This window comes from Crinia signifera, chromosome 5 (assembly GCF_055691185.1).
Source record: "Crinia signifera chromosome 5, ASM5569118v1, whole genome shotgun sequence".
NCBI lineage: Eukaryota > Metazoa > Chordata > Amphibia > Anura > Myobatrachidae > Crinia > Crinia signifera.
The window spans coordinates 152,312,596-152,339,419 of NC_139221.1; positions in this window are offsets into that span (position 1 = coordinate 152,312,596).

A 26,824-nucleotide genomic window follows, 5' to 3' on the forward strand; every position below is an offset into this window, starting at 1 on the left:
CTTACCCCTGAAATACATACTTATTCACCCTATTTTGTTCATTGGACTCATTTCTCATTTGAAATGCCCATTTTTGGGGGGCCAGAAATGTGCGTCTTTAAAATGTGATTTCTACGATACCCCATTTTTGCGCGTCGGACCTCAACTTTTCCCGTAAACGCAGAAAAAGCGCAATTTTCAGGAGAAACGAGACAGACATCCCCTCCCTCTGCCACCCACCCGCCCAACTGACAGCCAGCCATTAGACATGCACAGATAGTTCTGAGGGTCTGTTTGTGATGTCATAAAGGGCCTGCTGATCAATGGGCAGCTTTCTGATTGGCAACTGTATTTGATTGACAGATGGAAGCTGGCAGCTGATTGGTTGTCTAGCCTAAAGTGCTTTACACACCTCCCTGATGGTACCACTGGCTAAGACTCCACCTCAGCTCATTGGGTAATGAAAAATTTAGAACAATTGATGGATGAAAGCAGGCAGGCCGGCCATTTTGGGATGCTCATTGGACTTGTTTAATGCAATGCACCTTTGTATATTCACATGCATTCGCTTCATGCTGTAACCACTGTGCATAAAAATTTCGAAACATGGCAAACAGTGTATCATTTGCTGTCTAAGTCATGTTTCCCATATTTTCCCTTCCCAGATACAAGCCCGTTTGAGTGATTGGGGCACTTTTTAGCTAAAATCATCCTACGAGGCCTAACTGCATATGCTAAAGCCTGCCTATTTTGAATGGTGTAGTGTCCCCTGCAACCTCCAAAAATATCAGGACTTACTTCCCCAATAACCTGCTAACTCACCCCTGAAATACATACTTATTCACCCTATTTTGTTCATTGGACTCATTTCTCATTTGAAATGCCCATTTTTGGGGGGCCAGAAATGTGCGTCTTTAAAATGTGATTTCTACGATACCCCACTTTTGCGCGTCGGACCTCAACTTTTCCCGTAAACGCAGAAAAAGCGCAATTTTCAGGAGAAACGAGACAGACATCCCCTCCCTCTGCCACCCACCCGCCCAACTGACAGCCAGCCATTAGACATGCACAGATAGTTCTGAGGGTCTGTTTGTGATGTCATAAAGGGCCTGCTGATCAATGGGCAGCTTTCTGATTGGCAACTGTATTTGATTGACAGATGGAAGCTGGCAGCTGATTGGTTGTCTAGCCTAAAGTGCTTTACACACCTCCCTGATGGTACCACTGGCTAAGACTCCACCTCAGCTCATTGGGTAATGAAAAATTTAGAACAATTGATGGATGAAAGCAGGCAGGCCGGCCATTTTGGGATGCTCATTGGACTTGTTTAATGCAATGCACCTTTGTATATTCACATGCATTCGCTTCATGCTGTAACCACTGTGCAGAAAAATTCCGAAACATGGCAAACAGTGTATCATTTGCTGTCTAAGTCATGTTTCCCATATTTTCCCTTCCCAGATACAAGCCCGTTTGAGTGATTGGGGCACTTTTTAGCTAAAATCATCCTACGAGGCCTAACTGCATATGCTAAAGCCTGCCTATTTTGAATGGTGTAGTGGCCCCTGCAACCTCCAAAAATATCAGGACTTACTTCCCCAATAACCTGCTAACTCACCCCTGAAATACATACTTATTCATCCTATTTTGTTCATTGGACTCATTTCTCATTTGAAATGCCCATTTTTGGTGGGCCAGAAATGTGCGTCTTTAAAAGGTTATTTCTACGATACCCCACTTTTGCGCGTCGGACCTCAACTTTTCCCGTAAATGCAGAAAAAGCGCAATTTTCAGGAGAAACGAGACAGACATCCCCTCCCTCTGCCACCCACCCACCCAACTGACAGCCAGCCATTAGACATGCACAGATAGTTCTGAGGGTCTGTCTGTGATGTCATAAAGGGCCTGCTGATCAATGGGCAGCTTTCTGATTGGCTGCTGTATTTGATTGACAGATGGAAGCTGGCAGCTGATTGGCTGTCTAGCCTAAAGTGCTTTACACACCTCCCTGATGGTACCACTGGCTAAGACTCCACCTCAGCTCATTGGGTAATGAAAAATTTAGAACAATTGATGGATGAAAGCAGGCAGGCCGGCCATTTTGGGACACTCAGTGGACTTGTTTAATGCAATGCACCTTTGTATATTCACATGCATTCGCTTCATGCTGTAACCACTGTGCATAAAAATTTGGAAACATGGCATATAGTGTATCATTTGGTGTCTAAGTCATGTTTTCCATATTTTCCCTTCCCAGATACAAGCCCGTTTGAGTGTTGGGGCACTTTTTAGCTAAAATCATCCTACGAGGCCTAACTGCATATGCTAAAGCCTGCCTATTTTGAATGGTGTAGTGTCCCCTGCAACCTCCAAAAATATCAGGACTTACTTCCCCAATAACCTGCTAACTCACCCCTGAAATACATACTTATTCATCCTATTTTGTTCATTGGACTCATTTCTCATTTGAAATGCCCATTTTTGGTGGGCCAGAAATGTGCGTCTTTAAAAGGTTATTTCTACGATACCCCACTTTTGCGCGTCGGACCTCAACTTTTCCCGTAAACGCAGAAAAAGCGCAATTTTCAGGAGAAACGAGACAGACATCCCCTCCCTCTGCCACCCACCCACCCAACTGACAGCCAGCCATTAGACATGCACAGATAGTTCTGAGGGTCTGTCTGTGATGTCATAAAGGGCCTGCTGATCAATAGGCAGCTTTCTGATTGGCTGCTGTATTTGATTGACAGATGGAAGCTGGCAGCTGATTGGCTGTCTAGCCTAAAGTGCTTTACACACCTCCCTGATGGTACCACTGGCTAAGACTCCACCTCAGCTCATTGGGTAATGAAAAATTTAGAACAATTGATGGATGAAAGCAGGCAGGCCGGCCATTTTGGGACACTCAGTGGACTTGTTTAATGCAATGCACCTTTGTATATTCACATGCATTCGCTTCATGCTGTAACCACTGTGCATAAAAATTTGGAAACATGGCATATAGTGTATCATTTGGTGTCTAAGTCATGTTTCCCATATTTTCCCTTCCCAGATACAAGCCCGTTTGAGTGTTTGGGGCACTTTTTAGCTAAAATCATCCTACGGGGCCTAACTGCATATGCTAAAACCTGCCTTTTTTGAATGGTGTAGTGGCCCCTGCAACCTCCAAAAATATCAGGACTTACTTCCCCAATAATCTGCTAACTCACCCCTGAAATACATACTTATTCACCCTATTTTGTTCATTGGACTCATTTCTCATTTGAAATGCCCATTTTTGGGGGGCCAGAAATGTGCGTCTTTAAAATGTGATTTCTACGATACCCCACTTTTGCGCGTCGGACCTCAACTTTTCCCGTAAACGCAGAAAAAGCGCAATTTTCAGGAGAAACGAGATAGACATACCCTCCCTCTGCCACCCACCCGCCCAACTGACAGCCAGCCATTAGACATGCACAGATAGTTCTGAGGGTCTGTTTGTGATGTCATAAAGGGCCTGCTGATCAATGGGCAGCTTTCTGATTGGCTGCTGTATTTGATTGACAGATGGAAGCTGGCAGCTGATTGGCTGTCTAGCCTAAAGTGCTTTACACACCTCCCTGATGGTACCAGTGGCTAAGACTCATCCTCAGCTCATTGGGTAATAAAAAAAATTAAGAACAATTGATGGATGAAAGCAGGCAGGCCGGCAATTTTGGGACACTCAGTGGACTTGTTTAATGCAATGCACCTTTGTATATTCACATGCATTCGCTTCATGCTGTAACCACTGTGCATAAAAATTTGGAAACATGGCATACAGTGTATCATTTTCTGTCTAAGTCATGTTTCCCATATTTTCCCTTCCCAGATACAAGCCCGTTTGAGTGTTTGGGGCACTTTTTAGCTAAAATCATCCTACGGGGCCTAACTGCATATGCTAAAACCTGCCTATTTTGAATGGTGTAGTGGCCCCTGCAACCTCCAAAAATATCAGGACTTACTTCCCCAATAATCTGCTAACTCACCCCTGAAATACATACTTATTCACCCTATTTTGTTCATTGGACTCATTTCTCATTTGAAATGCCCATTTTTGGGGGGCCAGAAATGTGCGTCTTTAAAATGTGATTTCTACGATACCCCACTTTTGCGCGTCGGACCTCAACTTTTCCCGTAAACGCAGAAAAACCGCAATTTTCAGGAGAAACGAGACAGACATCCCCTCCCTCTGCCACCCACCCGCCCAACTGACAGCCAGCCATTAGACATGCACAGATAGTTCTGAGGGTCTGTTTGTGATGTCATAAAGGGCCTGCTGATCAATGGGCAGCTTTCTGATTGGCTGCTGTATTTGATTGACAGATGGAAGCTGGCAGCTGATTGGCTGTCTAGCCTAAAGTGCTTTACACACCTCCCTGATGGTACCAGTGGCTAAGACTCCACCTCAGCTCATTGGGTAATGAAAAATTTAGAACAATTGATGGATGAAAGCAGGCAGGCCGGCAATTTTGGGACACTCAGTGGACTTGTTTAATGCAATGCACCTTTGTATATTCACATGCATTCGCTTCATGCTGTAACCACTGTGCATAAAAATTTGGAAACATGGCATACAGTGTATCATTTGCTGTCTAAGTCATGTTTCCCATATTTTCCCTTCCCAGATACAAGCCCGTTTGAGTGTTTGGGGCACTTTTTAGCTAAAATCAACCTACGGGGCCTAACTGCATATGCTAAAGCCTGCCTATTTTGAATGGTGTAGTGGCCCCTGCAAGCTCCAAAAATATCAGGACTTACTTCCCCAATAACCTGCTAACTCACGCCTGAAATACATACTTATTCACCCTATTTTGTTCATTGGACTCATTTCTCATTTGAAATTCCCATTTTTGGGGGGGCAGAAATGTGCGTCTTTAAAAGGTGATTTCTACGATACCCCACTTTTGCGCGTCGGACCTCAACTTTTCCCGTAAACGCAGAAAAACCGCAATTTTAGGGAGAAACGAGACAGACATCCCCTCCCTCTGCCACCCACCCGCCCAACTGACAGCCAGCCATTAGACATGCACAGATAGTTCTGAGGGTCTGTTTGTGATGTCATAAAGGGCCTGCTGATCAATGGGCAGCTTTCTGATTGGCTGCTGTATTTGATTGACAGATGGAAGCTGGCAGCTGATTGGCTGTCTAGCCTAAAGTGCTTTACACACCTCCCTGATGGTACCACTGGCTAAGACTCCACCTCAGCTCATTGGGTAATGAAAAATTTAGAACAATTGATGGATGAAAGCAGGCAGGCCGGCCATTTTGGGATGCTCATTGGACTTGTTTAATGCAATGCACCTTTGTATATTCACATGCATTCGCTTCATGCTGTAACCACTGTGCATAAAAATTTGGAAACATGGCATACAGTGTATCATTTGCTGTCTAGGTCATGTTTCCCATATTTTCCCTTCCCAGATACAAGCCCGTTTCAGTGTTTGGGGCACTTTTTAGCTAAAATCAACCTACGGGCCTAACTGCATATGCTAAAGCCTGCCTATTTTGAATGGTGTAGTGACCCCTGCAACCTCCAAAAATATCAGAACTTACTTCCCCAATAACCTGCTAACTCACCCCTGAAATACATACTTATTCACCCTATTTTGTTCATTGGACTCATTTCTCATTTGAAATGCCCATTTTTGGGGGGGCCAGAAATGTGCGTCTTTAAAAGGTGATTTCTACGATACCCCACTTTTGCGCGTCGGACCTCAACTTTTCCCGTAAACTCAGAAAAACCACAATTTTAGGGAGAAACGAGACAGACATCCCCTCCCTCTGCCACCCACCCGCCCAACTGACAGCCAGCCATTAGACATGCACAGATAGTTCTGAGGGTCTGTTTGTGATGTCATAAAGGGCCTGCTGATCAATGGGCAGCTTTCTGATTGGCAACTGTATTTGATTGACAGATGGAAGCTGGCAGCTGATTGGCTGTCTAGCCTAAAGTGCTTTACACACCTCCCTGATGGTACCACTGGCTAAGACTCCACCTCAGCTCATTGGGTAATGAAAAATTTAGAACAATTGATGGATGAAAGCAGGCAGGCCGGCCATTTTGGGACGCTCATTGGACTTGTTTAATGCAATGCACCTTTTGTATATTCACATGCATTCGCTTCATGCTGTAACCACTGTGCATAAAAATTTGGAAACATGGCATACAGTGTATCATTTGCTGTCTAAGTCATGTTTCCCATATTTTCCCTTCCCAGATACAAGCCCGTTTGAGTGTTTGGGGCACTTTTTAGCTAAAATCAACCTACGGGGCCTAACTGCATATGCTAAAGCCTGCCTATTTTGAATGGTGTAGTGGCCCCTGCAAGCTCCAAAAATATCAGGACTTACTTCCCCAATAACCTGCTAACTCACGCATGAAATACATACTTATTCACCCTATTTTGTTCATTGGACTCATTTCTCATTTGAAATTCCCATTTTTGGGGGGGCAGAAATGTGCGTCTTTAAAAGGTGATTTCTACGATACCCCACTTTTGCGCGTCGGACCTCAACTTTTCCCGTAAACGCAGAAAAACCGCAATTTTAGGGAGAAACGAGACAGACATCCCCTCCCTCTGCCACCCACCCGCCCAACTGACAGCCAGCCATTAGACATGCACAGATAGTTCTGAGGGTCTTTCTGTGATGTCATAAAGGGCCTGCTGATCAATGGGCAGCTTTCTGATTGGCTGCTGTATTTGCTTGACAGATGGAAGCTGGCAGCTGATTGGCTGTCTAGCCTAAAGTGCTTTACACACCTCCCTGATGGTACCACTGGCTAAGACTCCACCTCAGCTCATTGGGTAATGAAAAATTTAGAACAATTGATGGATGAAAGCAGGCAGGCCGGCCATTTTGGGATGCTCATTGGACTTGTTTAATGCAATGCACCTTTGTATATTCACATGCATTCGCTTCATGCTGTAACCACTGTGCATAAAAATTTGGAAACATGGCATACAGTGTATCATTTGCTGTCTAGGTCATGTTTCCCATATTTTCCCTTCCCAGATACAAGCCCATTTCAGTGTTTGGGGCACTTTTTAGCTAAAATTAACCTACGGGCCTAACTGCATATGCTAAAGCCTGCCTATTTTGAATGGTGTAGTGACCCCTGCAACCTCCAAAAATATCAGAACTTACTTCCCCAATAACCTGCTAACTCACCCCTGAAATACATACTTATTCACCCTATTTTGTTCATTGGACTCATTTCTCATTTGAAATGCCCATTTTTGGGGGGGCCAGAAATGTGCGTCTTTAAAAGGTGATTTCTACGATACCCCACTTTTGCGCGTCGGACCTCAACTTTTCCCGTAAACTCAGAAAAACCACAATTTTAGGGAGAAACGAGACAGACATCCCCTCCCTCTGCCACCCACCTGCCCAACTGACAGCCAGCCATTAGACATGCACAGATAGTTCTGAGGGTCTGTTTGTGATGTCATAAAGGGCCTGCTGATCAATGGGCAGCTTTCTGATTGGCAACTGTATTTGATTGACAGATGGAAGCTGGCAGCTGATTGGCTGTCTAGCCTAAAGTGCTTTACACACCTCCCTGATGGTACCACTGGCTAAGACTCCACCTCAGCTCATTGGGTAATGAAAAATTTAGAACAATTGATGGATGAAAGCAGGCAGGCCGGCCATTTTGGGACGCTCATTGGACTTGTTTAATGCAATGCACCTTTTGTATATTCACATGCATTCGCTTCATGCTGTAACCACTGTGCATAAAAATTTGGAAACATGGCATACAGTGTATCATTTGCTGTCTAAGTCATGTTTCCCATATTTTCCCTTCCCAGATACAAGCCTGTTTGAGTGTTTGGGGCACTTTTTAGCTAAAATCAACCTACGGGGCCTAACTGCATATGCTAAAGCCCGCCTATTTTGAATGGTGTAGTGGCCCCTGCAACCTCCAAAAATATCAGGACTTACTTCCCCAATAACCTGCTAACTCACCCCTGAAATACATACTTATTCACCCTATTTTGTTCATTGGACTCATTTCTCATTTGAAATGCCCATTTTTGGGGGGGCAGAAATGTGCATCTTTAAAAGGTGATTTCTACGATACCCCACTTTTGCGCGTCGGACCTCAACTTTTCCCGTAAACGCAGAAAAAGCGCAATTTTCAGGAGAAACGAGACAGACATCCCCTCCCTCTGCCACCCACCCACCCAACTGACAGCCAGCCATTAGACATGCACAGATAGTTCTGAGAGTCTTTCTGTGATGTCATAAAGGGCCTGCTGATCAATGAGCAGCTTTCTGATTGGCTGCTGTATTTGATTGACAGATGGAAGCTGGCAGCTGATTGGCTGTCTAGCCTAAAGTGCTTTACACACCTCCCTGATGGTACCACTGGCTAAGACTCCACCTCAGCTCATTGGGTAATGAAAAATTTAGAACAATTGATGGATGAAAGCAGGAAGGCCGGCCATTTTGGGACACTCAGTGGACTTGTTTAATGCAATGCACCTTTGTATATTCACATGCATTCGCTTCATGCTGTAACCACTGTGCATAAAAATTTGGAAACATGGCAAACAGTGTATCATTTGCTGTCTAAGTCATGTTTCCCATATTTTCCCTTCCCAGATACAAGCCCGTTTGAGTGTTTGGGGCACTTTTTAGCTAAAATCAACCTACGGGGCCTAACTGCATATGCTAAAGCCCGCCTATTTTGAATGGTGTAGTGGCCCCTGCAACCTCCAAAAATATCAGGACTTACTTCCCCAATAACCTGCTAACTCACCCCTGAAATACATACTTATTCACCCTATTTTGTTCATTGGACTCATTTCTCATTTGAAATGCCCATTTTTGGGGGGCCAGAAATGTGCGTCTTTAAAATGTGATTTCTACGATACCCCACTTTTGCGCGTCGGACCTCAACTTTTCCCGTAAACGCAGAAAAAGCGCAATTTTCAGGAGAAACGAGACAGACATCCCCTCCCTCTGCCACCCACCCACCCAACTGACAGCCAGCCATTAGACATGCACAGATAGTTCTGAGGGTCTGTCTGTGATGTCATAAAGGGCCTGCTGATCAATGGGCAGCTTTCTGATTGGCTGCTGTATTTGATTGACAGATGGAAGCTGGCAGCTGATTGGCTGTCTAGCCTAAAGTGCTTTACACACCTCCCTGATGGTACCACTGGCTAAGACTCCACCTCAGCTCATTGGGTAATGAAAAATTTAGAACAATTGATGGATGAAAGCAGGCAGGCCGGCCATTTTGGGACACTCAGTGGACTTGTTTAATGCAATGCACCTTTGTATATTCACATGCATTCGCTTCATGCTGTAACCACTGTGCATAAAAATTTGGAAACATGGCATATAGTGTATCATTTGGTGTCTAAGTCATGTTTCCCATATTTTCCCTTCCCAGATACAAGCCCGTTTGAGTGTTTGGGGCACTTTTTAGCTAAAATCATCCTACGAGGCCTAACTGCATATGCTAAAGCCTGCCTATTTTGAATGGTGTAGTGTCCCCTGCAACCTCCAAAAATATCAGGACTTACTTCCCCAATAACCTGCTAACTCACCCCTGAAATACATACTTATTCATCCTATTTTGTTCATTGGACTCATTTCTCAATTGAAATGCCCATTTTTGGTGGGCCAGAAATGTGCGTCTTTAAAAGGTTATTTCTACGATACCCCACTTTTGCGCGTCGGACCTCAACTTTTCCCGTAAACGCAGAAAAAGCGCAATTTTCAGGAGAAACGAGACAGACATCCCCTCCCTCTGCCACCCACCCACCCAACTGACAGCCAGCCATTAGACATGCACAGATAGTTCTGAGGGTCTGTCTGTGATGTCATAAAGGGCCTGCTGATCAATGGGCAGCTTTCTGATTGGCTGCTGTATTTGATTGACAGATGGAAGCTGGCAGCTGATTGGCTGTCTAGCCTAAAGTGCTTTACACACCTCCCTGATGGTACCACTGGCTAAGACTCCACCTCAGCTCATTGGGTAATGAAAAATTTAGAACAATTGATGGATGAAAGCAGGCAGGCCGGCCATTTTGGGACACTCAGTGGACTTGTTTAATGCAATGCACCTTTGTATATTCACATGCATTCGCTTCATGCTGTAACCACTGTGCATAAAAATTTGGAAACATGGCATATAGTGTATCATTTGCTGTCTAAGTCATGTTTCCCATATTTTCCCTTCCCAGATACAAGCCCGTTTGAGTGTTTGGGGCACTTTTTAGCTAAAATCATCCTACGGGGCCTAACTGCATATGCTAAAACCTGCCTTTTTTGAATGGTGTAGTGGCCCCTGCAACCTCCAAAAATATCAGGACTTACTTCCCCAATAATCTGCTAACTCACCCCTGAAATACATACTTATTCACCCTATTTTGTTCATTGGACTTATTTCTCATTTGAAATGCCCATTTTTGGGGGGCCAGAAATGTGCGTCTTTAAAATGTGATTTCTACGATACCCCACTTTTGCGCGTCGGACCTCAACTTTTCCCGTAAACGCAGAAAAACCGCAATTTTCAGGAGAAACGAGACAGACATCCCCTCCCTCTGCCACCCACCCGCCCAACTGACAGCCAGCCATTAGACATGCACAGATAGTTCTGAGGGTCTGTTTGTGATGTCATAAAGGGCCTGCTGATCAATGGGCAGCTTTCTGATTGGCTGCTGTATTTGATTGACAGATGGAAGCTGGCAGCTGATTGGCTGTCTAGCCTAAAGTGCTTTACACACCTCCCTGATGGTACCACTGGCTAAGACTCCACCTCAGCTCATTGGGTAATGAAAAATTTAGAACAATTGATGGATGAAAGCAGGCAGGCCGGCCATTTTGGGACGCTCATTGGACTTGTTTAATGCAATGCACCTTTGTATATTCACATGCATTCGCTTCATGCTGTAACCACTGTGCATAAAAATTTGGAAACATGGCAAACAGTGTATCATTTGCTGTCTAAGTCATGTTTCCCATATTTTCCCTTCCCAGATACAAGCCCGTTTGAGTGATTGGGGCACTTTTTAGCTAAAATCATCCTACGAGGCCTAACTGCATATGCTAAAGCCTGCCTATTTTGAATGGTGTAGTGGCCCCTGCAACCTCCAAAAATATCAGGACTTACTTCCCCAATAACCTGCTAACTCACCCCTGAAATACATACTTATTCATCCTATTTTGTTCATTGGACTCATTTCTCATTTGAAATGCCCATTTTTGGTGGGCCAGAAATGTGCGTCTTTAAAAGGTTATTTCTACGATACCCCACTTTTGCGCGTCGGACCTCAACTTTTCCCGTAAACGCAGAAAAAGCGCAATTTTCAGGAGAAACGAGACAGACATCCCCTCCCTCTGCCACCCACCCACCCAACTGACAGCCAGCCATAAGACATGCACAGATAGTTCTGAGGGTCTGTCTGTGATGTCATAAAGGGCCTGCTGATCAATGGGCAGCTTTCTGATTGGCTGCTGTATTTGATTGACAGATGGAAGCTGGCAGCTGATTGGCTGTCTAGCCTAAAGTGCTTTACACACCTCCCTGATGGTACCACTGGCTAAGACTCCACCTCAGCTCATTGGGTAATGAAAAATTTAGAACAATTGATGGATGAAAGCAGGCAGGCCGGCCATTTTGGGACACTCAGTGGACTTGTTTAATGCAATGCACCTTTGTATATTCACATGCATTCGCTTCATGCTGTAACCACTGTGCATAAAAATTTGGAAACATGGCATATAGTGTATCATTTGGTGTCTAAGTCATGTTTCCCATATTTTCCCTTCCCAGATACAAGCCCGTTTGAGTGTTTGGGGCACTTTTTAGCTAAAATCATCCTACGAGGCCTAACTGCATATGCTAAAGCCTGCCTATTTTGAATGGTGTAGTGTCCCCTGCAACCTCCAAAAATATCAGGACTTACTTCCCCAATAACCTGCTAACTCACCCCTGAAATACATACTTATTCATCCTATTTTGTTCATTGGACTCATTTCTCATTTGAAATGCCCATTTTTGGTGGGCCAGAAATGTGCGTCTTTAAAAGGTTATTTCTACGATACCCCACTTTTGCGCGTCGGACCTCAACTTTTCCCGTAAACGCAGAAAAAGCGCAATTTTCAGGAGAAACGAGACAGACATCCCCTCCCTCTGCCACCCACCCACCCAACTGACAGCCAGCCATTAGACATGCACAGATAGTTCTGAGGGTCTGTCTGTGATGTCATAAAGGGCCTGCTGATCAATGGGCAGCTTTCTGATTGGCTGCTGTATTTGATTGACAGATGGAAGCTGGCAGCTGATTGGCTGTCTAGCCTAAAGTGCTTTACACACCTCCCTGATGGTACCACTGGCTAAGACTCCACCTCAGCTCATTGGGTAATGAAAAATTTAGAACAATTGATGGATGAAAGCAGGCAGGCCGGCCATTTTGGGACACTCAGTGGACTTGTTTAATGCAATGCACCTTTGTATATTCACATGCATTCGCTTCATGCTGTAACCACTGTGCATAAAAATTTGGAAACATGGCATATAGTGTATCATTTGGTGTCTAAGTCATGTTTCCCATATTTTCCCTTCCCAGATACAAGCCCGTTTGAGTGTTTGGGGCACTTTTTAGCTAAAATCATCCTACGAGGCCTAACTGCATATGCTAAAGCCTGCCTATTTTGAATGGTGTAGTGTCCCCTGCAACCTCCAAAAATATCAGGACTTACTTCCCCAATAACCTGCTAACTCACCCCTGAAATACATACTTATTCATCCTATTTTGTTCATTGGACTCATTTCTCATTTGAAATGCCCATTTTTGGTGGGCCAGAAATGTGCGTCTTTAAAAGGTTATTTCTACGATACCCCACTTTTGCGCGTCGGACCTCAACTTTTCCCGTAAACGCAGAAAAAGCGCAATTTTCAGGAGAAACGAGACAGACATTCCCTCCCTCTGCCACCCACCCACCCAACTGACAGCCAGCCATTAGACATGCACAGATAGTTCTGAGGGTCTGTCTGTGATGTCATAAAGGGCCTGCTGATCAATGGGCAGCTTTCTGATTGGCTGCTGTATTTGATTGACAGATGGAAGCTGGCAGCTGATTGGCTGTCTAGCCTAAAGTGCTTTACACACCTCCCTGATGGTACCACTGGCTAAGACTCCACCTCAGCTCATTAGGTAATGAAAAATTTAGAACAATTGATGGATGAAAGCAGGCAGGCCGGCCATTTTGGGACACTCATTGGACTTGTTTAATGCAATGCACCTTTGTATATTCACATGCATTCGCTTCATGCTGTAACCACTGTGCATAAAAATTTGGAAACATGGCATATAGTGTATCATTTGGTGTCTAAGTCATGTTTCCCATATTTTCCCTTCCCAGATACAAGCCCGTTTGAGTGTTTGGGGCACTTTTTAGCTAAAATCATCCTACGAGGCCTAACTGCATATGCTAAAGCCTGCCTATTTTGAATGGTGTAGTGTCCCCTGCAACCTCCAAAAATATCAGGACTTACTTCCCCAATAACCTGCTAACTCACCCCTGAAATACATACTTATTCATCCTATTTTGTTCATTGGACTCATTTCTCATTTGAAATGCCCATTTTTGGTGGGCCAGAAATGTGCGTCTTTAAAAGGTTATTTCTACGATACCCCACTTTTGCGCGTCGGACCTCAACTTTTCCCGTAAACGCAGAAAAAGCGCAATTTTCAGGAGAAACGAGACAGACATCCCCTCCCTCTGCCACCCACCCACCCAACTGACAGCCAGCCATTAGACATGCACAGATAGTTCTGAGGGTCTGTCTGTGATGTCATAAAGGGCCTGCTGATCAATGGGCAGCTTTCTGATTGGCTGCTGTATTTGATTGACAGATGGAAGCTGGCAGCTGATTGGCTGTCTAGCCTAAAGTGCTTTACACACCTCCCTGATGGTACCACTGGCTAAGACTCCACCTCAGCTCATTGGGTAATGAAAAATTTAGAACAATTGATGGATGAAAGCAGGCAGGCCGGCCATTTTGGGACACTCAGTGGACTTGTTTAATGCAATGCACCTTTGTATATTCACATGCATTCGCTTCATGCTGTAACCACTGTGCATAAAAATTTGGAAACATGGCATATAGTGTATCATTTGGTGTCTAAGTCATGTTTCCCATATTTTCCCTTCCCAGATACAAGCCCGTTTGAGTGTTTGGGGCACTTTTTAGCTAAAATCATCCTACGAGGCCTAACTGCATATGCTAAAGCCTGCCTATTTTGAATGGTGTAGTGTCCCCTGCAACCTCCAAAAATATCAGGACTTACTTCCCCAATAACCTGCTAACTCACCCCTGAAATACATACTTATTCATCCTATTTTGTTCATTGGACTCATTTCTCATTTGAAATGCCCATTTTTGGTGGGCCAGAAATGTGCGTCTTTAAAAGGTTATTTCTACGATACCCCACTTTTGCGCGTCGGACCTCAACTTTTCCCGTAAACGCAGAAAAAGCGCAATTTTCAGGAGAAACGAGACAGACATCCCCTCCCTCTGCCACCCACCCACCCAACTGACAGCCAGCCATTAGACATGCACAGATAGTTCTGAGGGTCTGTCTGTGATGTCATAAAGGGCCTGCTGATCAATGGGCAGCTTTCTGATTGGCTGCTGTATTTGATTGACAGATGGAAGCTGGCAGCTGATTGGCTGTCTAGCCTAAAGTGCTTTACACACCTCCCTGATGGTACCACTGGCTAAGACTCCACCTCAGCTCATTGGGTAATGAAAAATTTAGAACAATTGATGGATGAAAGCAGGCAGGCCGGCCATTTTGGGACACTCAGTGGACTTGTTTAATGCAATGCACCTTTGTATATTCACATGCATTCGCTTCATGCTGTAACCACTGTGCATAAAAATTTGGAAACATGGCATATAGTGTATCATTTGCTGTCTAAGTCATGTTTCCCATATTTTCCCTTCCCAGATACAAGCCCGTTTGAGTGTTTGGGGCACTTTTTAGCTAAAATCATCCTACGGGGCCTAACTGCATATGCTAAAACCTGCCTTTATTGAATGGTGTAGTGGCCCCTGCAACCTCCAAAAATATCAGGACTTACTTCCCCAATAATCTGCTAACTCACCCCTGAAATACATACTTATTCACCCTATTTTGTTCATTGGACTCATTTCTCATTTGAAATGCCCATTTTTGGGGGGACAGAAATGTGCGTCTTTAAAATGTGATTTCTACGATACCCCACTTTTGCGCGTCGGACCTCAACTTTTCCCGTAAACGCAGAAAAACCGCAATTTTCAGGAGAAACGAGACAGACATCCCCTCCCTCTGCCACCCACCCGCCCAACTGACAGCCAGCCATTAGACATGCACAGATAGTTCTGAGGGTCTGTTTGTGATGTCATAAAGGGCCTGCTGATCAATGGGCAGCTTTCTGATTGGCTGCTGTATTTGATTGACAGATGGAAGCTGGCAGCTGATTGGCTGTCTAGCCTAAAGTACTTTACACACCTCCCTGATGGTACCAGTGGCTAAGACTCCACCTCAGCTCATTGGGTAATGAAAAATTTAGAACAATTGATGGATGAAAGCAGGCAGGCCGGCAATTTTGGGACACTCAGTGGACTTGTTTAATGCAATGCACCTTTGTATATTCACATGCATTCGCTTCATGCTGTAACCACTGTGCATACAAATTTGGAAACATGGCAAACAGTGTATCATTTGCTGTCCCATATTTTCCCTTCCCAGATACAAGCCCGTTTGAGTGTTTGGGGCACTTTTTAGCTAAAATCATCCTACGGGGCCTAACTGCATATGCTAAAGCCTGCCTATTTTGAATGGTGTAGTGGCCCCTGCAACCTCCAAAAATATCAGGACTTACTTCCCCAATAACCTGCTAACTCACCCCTGAAATACATACTTATTCATTCTATTTTGTTCATTGGACTCATTTGTCATTTGAAATGCACATTTTTGGGGGTGATTTCTACGATACCCCACTTTTGCGCGTCGGACCTCAACTTTTCCCGTAAACGCAGAAAAAGCGAAATTTTCAGGAGAAACGAGACAGACATCCCCTCCCTCTGCCACCCACCCACCCACCCAACTGACAGCCAGCCAGCCAGCCATTAGACATGCACAGATAGTTCTGAGGGTCTGTCTGTGATGTCATAAAGGGCCTGCTGATCAATGGGCAGCTTTCTGATTGGCTGCTGTATTTGATTGACAGATGGAAGCTGGCAGCTGATTGGCTGTCTAGCCTAAAGTGCTTTACACACCTCCCTGATGGTACCACTGGCTAAGACTCCACCTCAGCTCATTGGGTAATGAAAAATTTAGAACAATTGATGGATGAAAGCAGGCAGGCCGGCCATTTTGGGACACTCAGTGGACATGTTTTATGCAATGCACCTTTGTATATTCACATGCATTCGCTTCATGCTGTAACCACTGTGCATAAAAATTTGGAAACATGGCAAACAGTGTATCATTTGCTGTCTAAGTCATGTTTCCCATATTTTCCCTTCCCAGATACAAGCCCGTTTGAGTGTTTGGGGCACTTTTTAGCTAAAATCATCCTACGGGGCCTAACTGCATATGCTAAAGCCTGCCTATTTTGAATGGTGTAGTGGCCCTGCAACCTCCAAAAATATCAGGACTTACTTCCCCAATAACCTGCTAACTCACCCCTGAAATACATACTTATTCACCCTATTTTGTTCATTGGACTCATTTCTCATTTGAAATGCCCATTTTTGGGGGGGCAGAAATGTGCGTCTTTAAAAGGTGATTTCTACGATACCCCAGTTTTGCGCGTCGGACCTCAACTTTTCCCGTAAACGCAGAAAAAGCGCAATTTTCAGGAGAAACGAGACAGACATCCCCTCCCTCTGCCACCCACCCACCCAACTGACAGCCAGCCATTAGACATGCACAGATAGTTCTGAGGGTCTTTCTGTGATGTCATAAAGGGCCTGCTGATCAATGGGCAGCTTTCTGATTGGCTGCTGTATTTGATTGACAGATGGAAGCTGGCAGCTGATTGGCTGTCTAGCCTAAAGTGCTTTACACACCTCCCTGATGGTACCACTGGCTAAGACTCCACCTCAGCTCATTGGGTAATGAAAAATTTAGAACAATTGATGGATGAAAGCAGGCAGGCCGGCCATTTTGGGACACTCAGTGGACATGTTTAATGCAATGCACCTTTGTATATTCACATGCATTCGCTTCATGCTGTAACCACTGTGCATAAAAATTTGGAAACATGGCAAACAGTGTATCATTTGCTGTCCCATATTTTCCCTTCCCAGATACAAGCCCGTTTGAGTGTTTGGGGCACTTTTTAGCTAAAATCATCCTACGGGGCCTAACTGCATATGCTAAAGCCTGCCTATTTTGAATGGTGTAGTGGCCCCTGCAACCTCCAAAAATATCAGGACTTACTTCCCCAATAACCTGCTAACTCACCCCTGAAATACATACTTATTCACCCTATTTTGTTCATTGGACTCATTTCTCATTTGAAATGCCCATTTTTGGGGGGACTGAAATGTGTGTCTTTAAAAGGTGATTTCTACGATACCCCAGTTTTGCGCGTCGGACCTCAACTTTTCCCGTAAACGCAGAAAAAGCGCAATTTTCAGGAGAAACGAGACAGACATCCCCTCCCTCTGCCACCCACCCACCCAACTGACAGCCAGCCATTAGACATGCACAGATAGTTCTGAGGGTCTTTCTGTGATGTCATAAAGGGCCTGCTGATCAATGGGCAGCTTTCTGATTGGCTGCTGTATTTGATTGACAGATGGAAGCTGGCAGCTGATTGGCTGTCTAGCCTAAAGTGCTTTACACACCTCCCTGATGGTACCACTGGCTAAGACTCCACCTCAGCTCATTGGGTAATGAAAAATTTAGAACAATTGATGGATGAAAGCAGGCAGGCCGGCCATTTTGGGACACTCAGTGGACATGTTTAATGCAATGCACCTGTGTATATTCACATGCATTCGCTTCATGCTGTAACCACTGTGCATAAAAATTTGGAAACATGGCAAACAGTGTATCATTTGCTGTCTAAGTCATGTTTCCCATATTTTCCCTTCCCAGATACAAGCCCGTTTGAGTGTTTGGGGCACTTTTTAGCTAAAATCATCCTACGGGGCCTAACTGCATATGCTAAAGCCTGCCTATTTTGAATGGTGTAGTGGCCCCTGCAACCTCCAAAAATATCAGGACTTACTTCCCCAATAACCTGCTAACTCACCCCTGAAATACATACTTATTCACCCTATTTTGTTCATTGGACTCATTTCTCATTTGAAATGCCCATTTTTGGGGGGACTGAAATGTGTGTCTTTAAAAGGTGATTTCTACGATACCCCACTTTTGCGCGTCGGACCTCAACTTTTCCCGTAAACACAGAAAAAGCGCAATTTTCAGGAGAAACGAGACAGACATCCCCTCCCTCTGCCACCCACCCGCCCAACTGACAGCCCGCCATTAGACATGCACAGATAGTTCTGAGGGTCTGTCTGTGATGTCATAAAGGGCCTGATGATCAATGGGCAGCTTTCTGATTGGCTGCTGTATTTGATTGACAGATAGAAGCTGGCAGCTGATTGGCTGTCTAGCCTAAAGTGCTTTACACACCTCCCTGATGGTACCACTGGCTAAGACTCCACCTCAGCTCGTTGGGAAATGAAAAATTTAGAACAATTGATGGATGAAAGCAGGCAGGCCGGCCATTTTGGGATGCTCATTGGACTTGTTTAATGAAATGCACCTTTTGTATATTCACATGCATTCGCTTCATGCTGTAACCGCTGTGCATAAAAATTTGGAAACATGGCAAACAGTGTATCATTTGGTGTCTAAGTCATGTTTCCCATTTTTTCCCTTCCCAGATACAAGCCCATTTGAGTGTTTGGGGCACTTTTAAGCTAAAATCATCCTACAGGGCCTAACTGCATATGCTAAAGCCTGCCTATTTTGAATGGTGTAGTGGCCCCTGCAACCTCCAAAAATATCAGGACTTACTTCCCCAATAACTTGCTAACTCACCCCTGAAATACCTACTTATTCACCCTATTTTGTTCATTGGACTCATTTCTCATTTGAAATGCCCATTTTTGGGGGGGCCAGAAATGTGCATCTTTAAAAGGTGATTTCTACGATACCCCACTTTTGCGCGTCGGACCTCAACTTTTCCCGTAAACGCAGAAAAACCGCAATTTTAGGGAGAAACGAGACAGACATCCCCTCCCTCTGCCACCCACCCGCCCAACTGACAGCCCGCCATTAGACATGCACAGATAGTTCTGAGGGTCTGTCTGTGATGTCATAAAGGGCCTGCTGATCAATGGGCAGCTTTCTGATTGGCTGCTGTATTTGATTGACAGATGGAAGCTGGCAGCTGATTGGCTGTCTAGCCTAAAGTGCTTTACACACCTCCCTGATGGTACCACTGGCTAAGACTCCACCTCAGCTCGTTGGGAAATGAAAAATTTAGAACAATTGATGGATGAAAGCAGGCAGGCCGGCCATTTTGGGACGCTCATTGGACTTGTTTAATGCAATGCACCTTTGTATATTCACATGCATTCGCTTCATGCTGTAACCACTGTGCATAAAAATTTGGAAACATGGCATACAGTGGATCATTTGCTGTCTAAGTCATGTTTCCCATATTTTCCCTTCCCAGATACAAGCCCGTTTGAGTGTTTGGGGCACTTTTTAGCTAAAATCAACCTACGGGGCCTAACTGCATATGCTAAAGCCTGCCTATTTTGAATGGTGTAGTGGCCCCTCCAACCTCCAAAAATATCAGGACTTACTTCCGCAATAACCTGCTAACTCACCCCTGAAATACATACTTATTCACCCTATTTTGTTCATTGGACTCATTTCTCATTTAAAATGCCCATTTTTGGGGGGCAGAAATGTGCGTCTTTAAAAGGTGATTTCTACGATACCCCACTTTTGCGCGTCGGACCTCAACTTTTCCCGTAAACGCAGAAAAAACGTAATTTTAGGGAGAAACGAGACAGACATCCCCTCCCTCTGCCACCCACCCGCCCAACTGACAGCCAGCCATTAGACATGCACAGATAGTTCTGAGGGTCTTTCTGTGATGTCATAAAGGGCCTGCTGATCAATGGGCAGCTTTCTGATTGGCAGCTGTATTTGATTGACAGATGGAAGCTGGCAGCTGATTGGCTGTCTAGCCTAAAGTGCTTTACACACCTCCCTGATGGTACCACTGGCTAAGACTCCACCTCAGCTCATTGGGTAATGAAAAATTTAGAACAATTGATGGATGAAAGCAGGCAGGTAGGCCATTTTGGGACACTCAGTGGACTTGTTTAATGCAATGCACCTTTGTATATTCACATGCATTCGCTTCATGCTGTAACCACTGTGCATAAAAATTTGGAAACATGACAAACAGTGTATCATTTGCTGTCTAAGTCATGTTTCCCATATTTTCCCTTCCCAGATACAAGCCCGTTTGAGTGTTTGGGGCACTTTTTAGCTAAAATCATCCTACGGGGCCTAACTGCATATGCTAAAGCCTGCCTATTTTGAATGGTGTAGTGGCCCCTGCAACCTCCAAAAATATCAGGACTTACTTCCCCAATAACCTGCTAACTCACCCCTGAAATACATACTTATTAACCCTATTTTGTATATTGGACTCATTTCTCATTTGAAATGCCCATTTTTGGGGGGCAAGAAATGTGCGTCTTTAAAAGGTGATTTCTACGATACCCCACTTTTGCGCGTCGGACCTCAACTTTTCCCGTAAACGCAGAAAAACCGTAATTTTAGGGAGAAACGAGACAGACATCCCCTCCCTCTGCCACCCACCCGCCCAACTGACAGCCAGCCATTAGACATGCACAGATAGTTCTGAGGGTCTTTCTGTGATGTCATAAAGGGCCTGCTGATCAATGGGCAGCTTTCTGATTGGCAGCTGTATTTGATTGACAGATGGAAGCTGGCAGCTGATTGGCTGTCTAGCCTAAAGTGCTTTACACACCTCCCTGATGGTACCACTGGCTAACCTCCACCTCAGCTCATTAGGTAATGAAAAATTTAGAACAATTGATGGATGAAAGCAGGCAGGTAGGCCATTTTGGGACACTCAGTGGACTTGTTTAATGCAATGCACCTTTGTATATTCACATGCATTCGCTTCATGCTGTAACCACTGTGCATAAAAATTTGGAAACATGACAAACAGTGTATCATTTGCTGTCTAAGTCATGTTTCCCATATTTTCCCTTCCCAGATAAAAGCCCGTTTGAGTGTTTGGGGCACTTTTTAGCTAAAATCATCCTACGGGGCCTAACTGCATATGCTAAAGCCTGCCTATTTTGAATGGTGTAGTGGCCCCTGCAACCTCCAAAAATATCAGGACATACTTCCCCAATAACCTGCTAACTCACCCCTAAAATACATACTTATTCACCCTATTTTGTTCATTGGACTCATTTCTCATTTGAAATGCCCATTTTTGGGGGGGCAGAAATGTGCGTCTTTAAAAGGTGATTTCTACGATACCCCACTTTTGCGCGTCGGACCTCAACTTTTCCCGTAAACGCAGAAAAAGCGCAATTTTAAGGAGAAACGAGACAGACATCCCCTCCCTCTGCCACCCACCCGCCCAACTGACAGCCCGCCATTAGACATGCACAGATAATTCTGAGGGTCTGTCTGTGATGTCATAAAGGGCCTACTGATCAATGGGCAGCTTTCTGATTGGCTGCTGTATTTGATTGAAGAATGGAAGCTGGCAGCTGATTGGCTGTCTAGCCTAAAGTGCTTTACACACCTCCCTGATGGTACCACTGGCTAAGACTCCACCTCAGCTCGTTGGGAAATGAAAAATTTAGAACAATTGATGGATGAAAGCAGGCAGGCCGGCCATTTTGGGATGCTCATTGGACTTGTTTATTGAAATGCACCTTTGTATATTCACATGCATTCGCTTCATGCTGTAACCACTGTGCATAAAAATTTGGAAACATGGCATACAGTGTATCATTTGCTGTCTAAGTCATGTTTCCCATATTTTCCCTTCCCAGATACAAGCCCGTTTGAGTGTTTGGGGCACTTTTTAGCTAAAATCATCCTACGGGGCCTAACTGCATATGCTAAAGCCTGCCTATTTTGAATGGTGTAGTGGCCCCTGCAACCTCCAAAAATATCAGGACTTACTTCCCCAATAACCTGCTAACTCACCCCTGAAATACATACTTATTCACCCTATTTTGTTCATTGGACTCATTTCTCATTTGAAATGCCCATTTTTGGGGGGGCAGAAATGTGCGTCTTTAAAAGGTGATTTCTACGATACCCCACTTTTGCGCGTCGGACCTCAACTTTTCCCGTAAACGCAGAAAAAACGCAATTTTAGGGAGAAACGAGACAGACATCCCCTCCCTCTGCCACCCACCCGCCCAACTGACAGCCAGCCATTAGACATGCACAGGTAGTTCTGAGGGTCTTTCTGTGATGTCATAAAGGGCCTGCTAATCAATGGGCAGCTTTCTGATTGGCTGCTGTATTTGATTGACAGATGGAAGCTGGCAGCTGATTGGCTGTCTAGCCTAAAGTGCTTTACACACCTCCCTGATGGTACCACTGGCTAAGACTCCACCTCAGCTCATTGGGTAATGAAAAATTTAGAACAATTGATGGATGAAAGCAGGCAGGTAGGCCATTTTGGGATGCTCATTGGACTTGTTTAATGAAATGCACCTTTGTATATTCACATGCATTCGCTTCATGCTGTAACCACTGTGCATAAAAATTTGGAAACATGGCATACAGTGTATCATTTGCTGTCTAAGTCATGTTTCCCATATTTTCCCTTCCCAGATACAAGCCCGTTTGAGTGTTTGGGGCACTTTTTAGCTAAAATCATCCTACGGGGCCTAACTGCATATGCTAAAGCCTGCCTATTTTGAATGGTGTAGTGGCCCCTGCAACCTCCAAAAATATCAGGACTTACTTCCCCAATAACCTGCTAACTCACCCCTGAAATACATACTTATTCACCCTATTTTGTTCATTGGACTCATTTCTCATTTGAAATGCCCATTTTTGGGGGGGCAGAAATGTGCGTCTTTAAAAGGTGATTTCTACGATACCCCACTTTTGCGCGTCGGACCTCAACTTTTCCCGTAAACGCAGAAAAAACGCAATTTTAGGGAGAAACGAGACAGACATCCCCTCCCTCTGCCACCCACCCGCCCAACTGACAGCCAGCCATTAGACATGCACAGATAGTTCTGAGGGTCTGTTTGTGATGTCATAAAGGGCCTGCTGATCAATGGGCAGCTTTCTGATTGGCTGCTGTATTTGATTGACAGATGGAAGCTGGCAGCTGATTGGCTGTCTAGCCTAAAGTGCTTTACACACCTCCCTGATGGTACCACTGGCTAAGACTCCACCTCAGCTCATTGGGTAATGAAAAATTTAGAACAATTGATGGATGAAAGCAGGCAGGCCGGCCATTTTGGGATGCTCATTGGACTTGTTTAATGAAATGCACCTTTGTATATTCACATGCATTCGCTTCATGCTGTAACCGCTGTGCATAAAAATTTGGAAACATGGCAAACAGTGTATCATTTGGTGTCTAAGTCATGTTTCCCATTTTTTCCTTTCCCAGATACAACCCCATTTGAGTGTTTGGGGCACTTTTTAGCTAAAATCATCCTACAGGGCCTAACTGCATATGCTAAAACCTGCCTATTTTAAATGGTGTAGTGGCCCCTGCAACCTCCAAAAATATCAGGACTTACTTCCCCAATATCCTGCTAACTCACCCCTGAAATACATACTTATTCACTCTATTTTGTTCATTGGACTCATTTCTCATTTGAAATGCCCATTTTTGGGGGGCTGGAAATGTGCGACTTTAAAAGGTGATGTCTACGATACCCCACTTTTGCGCGTCGGACCTCAACTTTTCCCGTAAACGCAGAAAAACTGCAATTTTCAGGAGAAACGAGACAGACATCCCCTCCCTCTGCCACCCACCCGCCCAACTGACAGCCAGCCATTAGACATGCACAGATAGTTTTGAGGGTCTGTCTGTGATGTCATAAAGGGCCTGCTGATTAAGGGGCAGCTTTCTGATTGGCTGCTGTATTTGATTGACAGATAGAAGCTGGCAGCTGATTGGCAGTCTAGCCTAAAGTGCTTTACACACCTCCCTGATGGTACCACTGGCTAAGACTCCACCTCAGCTCGTTGGGAAATGAAAAATTTAGAACAATTGATGGATGAAAGCAGGCAGGCCGGCCATTTTGGGACGCTCATTGGACTTGTTTAATGCAATGCACCTTTGTATATTCACATGCATTCGCTTCATGCTGTAACCGCTGTGCATAAAAATTTGGAAACATGGCAAACAGTGTATCATTTGGTGTCTAAGTCATGTTTCCCATTTTTTCCCTTCCCAGATACAAGCCCATTTGAGTGTTTGGGGCACTTTTTAGCTAAAATCATCCTACAGGGCCTAACTGCATATGCTAAAACCTGCCTATTTTAAATGGTGTAGTGGCCCCTGCAACCTCCAAAAATATCAGGACTAACTTCCCCAATAATCTGCTAAATCACCCCTGAAATACATACTTATTCACCCTATTTTGTTCATTGGACTCATTTCTCATTTGAAATGCCTATTTTTGGGGGGCCGGAAATGTGCGACTTTAAAAGGTGATTTCTACGATACCCCACTTTTGCGCGTTGGACCTCAACTTTTCCCGTAAACGCAGAAAAACTGCAATTTTCAGGAGAAACGAGACAGACATCCCCCCCCTATGCCACCCACCCGCCCAACTGACAGCCAGCAATTAGACATGCACAGATAGTTCTGAGGGTCTGTCTGTGATGTCATAAAGGGCCTGCTGATCAATGGGCAGCTTTCTGATTGGTTGCTGTATTTGATTGACAGATGGAAGCTGGCAGCTGATTGGCTGTCTAGCCTAAAGTGCATTACACACCTCCCTGATGGTACCACTGGCTAAGACTCCACCTCAGCTCATTGGGTAATGAAAAATTTAGAACAATTGATGGATGAAAGCAGGCAGGCCGGCCATTTTGGGACGCTCATTGGACTTGTTTAATGCAATGCACCTTTGTATATTCACATGCATTCGCTTCATGCTGTAACCGCTGTGCATAAAAATTTGGAAACATGGCAAACAGTGTATCATTTGGTGTCTAAGTCATGTTTCCCATTTTTTCCCTTCCCAGATACAAGCCCATTTGAGTGTTTGGGGCACTTTTTAGCTAAAATCATCCTACAGGGCCTAACTGCATATGCTAAAACCTGCCTATTTTAAATGGTGTAGTGGCCCCTGCAACCTCCAAAAATATCAGGACTAACTTCCCCAATAATCTGCTAAATCACCCCTGAAATACATACTTATTCACCCTATTTTGTTCATTGGACTCATTTCTCATTTGAAATGCCCATTTTTGGGGGGCCGGAAATGTGCGACTTTAAAAGGTGATTTCTACGATACCCCACTTTTGCGCGTTGGACCTCAACTTTTCCCGTAAACGCAGAAAAACTGCAATTTTCAGGAGAAACGAGACAGACATCCCCCCCCTATGCCACCCACCCGCCCAACTGACAGCCAGCAATTAGACATGCACAGATAGTTCTGAGGGTCTGTCTGTGATGTCATAAAGGGCCTGCTGATCAATGGGCAGCTTTCTGATTGGTTGCTGTATTTGATTGACAGATGGAAGCTGGCAGCTGATTGGCTGTCTAGCCTAAAGTGCATTACACACCTCCCTGATGGTACCACTGGCTAAGACTCCACCTCAGCTCATTGGGTAATGAAAAATTTAGAACAATTGATGGATGAAAGCAGGCAGGCCGGCCATTTTGGGATGCTCATTGGACTTGTTTAATGCAATGCACCTTTGTATATTCACATGCATTCGCTTCATGCTGTAACCACTGTGCATAAAAATTTGGAAACATGGCATTTAGTGTATCTTTTGGTGTCTAAGTCATGTTTCCCATATTTTCCCTTCCCAGATGCAAGCCCGTTTGAGTGTTTGGGGCACTTTTTAGCTAAAATCATCCTACAGGGCCTAACTGCATATGCTAAAGCCTGCCTATTTTGAATGGTGTAGTGGCCCCTGCAACCTCCAAAAATATCAGGACTTACTTCCCCAATAACCTGCTAACTCACCCCTGAAATACATACTTATTCATCCTATTTTGTTCATTGGACTCATTTCTCATTTGAAATGCCCATTTTTGGGGGGCCAGAAATGTGCGTCTTTAAAAGGTGATTTCTACGATACCCCACTTTTGCGCGTCGGATCTCAACTTTTCCCGTAAACGCAGAAAAACCGCAATTTTAGGGAGAAACGAGACAGACATCCCCTCCCTCTGCCACCCACCCACCCAACTGACAGCCAGCCATTAGACATGCACAGATAGTTCTGAGGGTCTTTCTGTGATGTCATAAAGGGCCTGCTGATCAATGGGCAGCTTTCTGATTGGCTGCTGTATTTGATTGACAGATGGAAGCTGGCAGCTGATTGGCTGTCTAGCCTAAAGTGCTTTACACACCTCCCTGATGGTACCACTGGCTAAGACTCCACCTCAGCTCATTGGGTAATGAAAAATTTAGAACAATTGATGGATGAAAGCAGGCAGGCCGGCCATTTTGGGACACTCAGTGGACATGTTTAATGCAATGCACCTTTGTATATTCACATGCATTCGCTTCATGCTGTAACCACTGTGCATAAAAATTTGGAAACATGGCAAA